Genomic DNA, 2,935 nt, shown 5'->3' on the forward strand with positions numbered 1-2,935 from the left:
CTTGGATGGGAGGTTCTATTGCACCCACCGTATAGTCCAGATTTGGCACGAGATTTTGGCAAGCGATTATCACCTTTTCAAGCATTTGCAAAATTTTCTTGATAGTACAAAACTGGCCTCAAGAGAGGCTTGTGAAAATGAGCTGGTCAAGTTTTTTACCAATAGGAACGAGGACATTTTCAATCGCGGAATTATAAAATTGCCTTCAAAATGGACAAAAGTTATCGAACACAACGGCGCATATTTGATTGAAATCGGATAATCCTAACTATGTTAATTTCATCTTTGAATAAAGCGAGAAAAAGCTCAGAACTATTTACTTCACCTAATATTTCCGTTCAAGAAAAGAGTAAGTAAGCCTGTTTAATCTTCAAATAATTTCGTAATCAGTTGCAGATATATAAATGGACATCATATCTCATTATAAATCTGTGAATTTTATTACAGATTTGCCTGTACGTGTCTATGATTGTTTATACGCTATAGTATCCGGAGGAAGAGAAATTTGTGGGGTCAAAACTAGAATCTCGTCGATTAACCAAAGTACAAACCGTTTATGAGGAATACAGTTTCATTCCATGTCTAGATAACGCCATGATGTCTTTGAAAGAGGTGGTGAGAATGTCGGTGCATATAGCGCTTGAATGTTACGAAATGATAAATATTAGAGTGATTGAGTTCATCGAGGACAGCGACGTGGTCCTGCTGGACGATCTCTTTACTCCGATTGTCCAACAAGTTCTAAACAACTTGCCGCTCGTACGATCTAATCTCACATTGGTGGCGGCCGCCAACAGATATGACAGCTCCTCTTTGCCTCAGAATCTCGCAATCATACAGCTTGATAAATTAGCAAAAGATGACAGATGTATAATGGCCATTGCTGTCGGAATTCTAAGGAAAAGTGCAAGCGTCATGACCAATAAGTTATTGTCCAGCATAATAACTGGTGGATTTCTGTTGACACGAGGAGATCTGTCTGGCTTTTTAGATCAGAACTTATTGCAACGCTACGGTATGGAAATCGTTATGGAGAAGCGCACTGAACGAAAAGCATTGATATTATTGAGAAAAGCGCAAAAATCTATAAAAATGCGAAAAATCGTACACGTAAACAATCATGAGTTCTCGTGGATCGATGAGTTAAAATCTGCCATGGACATCGACGATGAATCAAGCAAAAACAAGAGAGTAATAGTCGTCGCAGAGGGTGATTTCGAGTGTAATGTATTAGGACTTGTCAATTGTTTACGAAAGGAGCCGGGTGGTGAAATGGTTGGATGTATATTTATTCAAGATAAGGACGCACCCGAGTTTTCCTTGCAGGAACCTTTTTATATGAATCAACTGCGATTAGATTTACCCATTAACATCTTAAGTTCCGATAGAATTTGGGGCTCTTATCGGTATTTTTCGTTATCACTACCAGAACAGAGACCTGTGCAGTGCGGTTACGTCGTTCATAAGGTACATTAATAATTTTATTCGAAACAAATAAAGTGTATAAATATTTACGTAATTCTTTGTCAAGTGTATGTATCGAAAATGTTTGAAAATATTTCTTTTTATCTTGAACTTTGTTGCACGCAAATTTTTATATTAATAAGAATAAGTTAATATTAATTTCCTTGATATCCTAAGTGATTTGAATATGTTTCACACCTTAATTATTATTGTATTGGATTATATTGCATTTATATGTTTGAGTAAAAAATTATTACGTAGATATAATATAACTAAAGCACCGTATTTACTTAAAATGTGTAAAAATTAATTTCCATCAGATTCGAGGTGATTTCAGCACATTTCGTTAGGTCGAAGGACGTGCATCTCCGAAAATCAAGCCTGAAAATCTTATACGTATAGTTTATNGATTATATTGCATTTATATGTTTGAGTGAAAAATTATTACGTAGATATAATATAACTAAAGCACCGTATTTACTTAAAATGTGTAAAAATTAATTTCCATCAGATTCGAGATGATTTCAGCACATTTCGTTGGGTCGAAGGACGTGCATCTCCGAAAATCAAGCCTGAAAATCTTATACGTATAGTTTATGCTACACTGAATTACAGAGGTGTGATGATAGCTACCGGGAAACTTACTCTGGAATCCCTTGCATCGGTTGAACGAAATGTTGATTTCTTATTAGGTTTCGAATTTGTCGGTTTTGATGAGATTGTACGGCGAATAATGGGAATTTGCTCAAACAGGAGTTATACTATCACTTAAATTGTCAAAATTATTATACTAAAAATATAAATAATTATGATGATATTATATTGATGGACCTACAATTCTGAAATTAATACAGTTTTCAGGCTTTCTTCCGGGATCGAAGAAACAACGTTAACCTGATTTATACCATTTACTTTTTCAGAGGAATACCAANGTAATTATGATAATATTATATTGATGGACCTACAATTCTGAAATTAATACAATCTTCTGGCTTTCTTCCGGGATCGAGGAAACAACGTTAACCTGATTTATACCATTTACTTTTTCAGAAGAATACCAAATATACTAATTCACGACGATATCGTATCCTGAGTTATACCTGAAGAATGCACTATCGAGGATGCTGCCACAGTTCCTTGCGTTTATGCCACAAGCTATTACGCGCTATATGTGTGTGGAAAAATTAAAAAAGGAGACAAAATTCTCATTCATTCGGGCAGCGGTGGCGTTGGACAAGCCGCAATTAATCTAGCGCTTCATGAATGATGCGAAATATTTACGACAGTCGGAACTCCCGAGAAACGACAATTCATTGAAGAAACATTCCTCTGTATACCCGATAATCATATTGGCAATTCTCACGACACAAGTTGCGAACAAATGATCGTTCAGCAGACACAAGGTCAGGGTGTTGACATCATGTTGAATTCCTTAGATGAAGAAAAGCTTCAAACATCCCTTCGCTGTTTG

At 35.9% G+C, this 2,935-nt stretch overlaps 1 pseudogene; it reads left to right on the forward strand.

Annotated features, from left to right (window-relative positions):
* Positions 1 to 270: 270 nt before the first annotated feature.
* Positions 271 to 2,910, forward strand: LOC106745978 (annotated as a pseudogene).
* Positions 2,911 to 2,935: the final 25 nt, after the last annotated feature.

Source organism: Dinoponera quadriceps, unplaced genomic scaffold (assembly GCF_001313825.1).
Source record: "Dinoponera quadriceps isolate SergipeBrazil2010 unplaced genomic scaffold, ASM131382v1 scaffold1897, whole genome shotgun sequence".
NCBI classification, from domain to species: domain Eukaryota; kingdom Metazoa; phylum Arthropoda; class Insecta; order Hymenoptera; family Formicidae; genus Dinoponera; species Dinoponera quadriceps.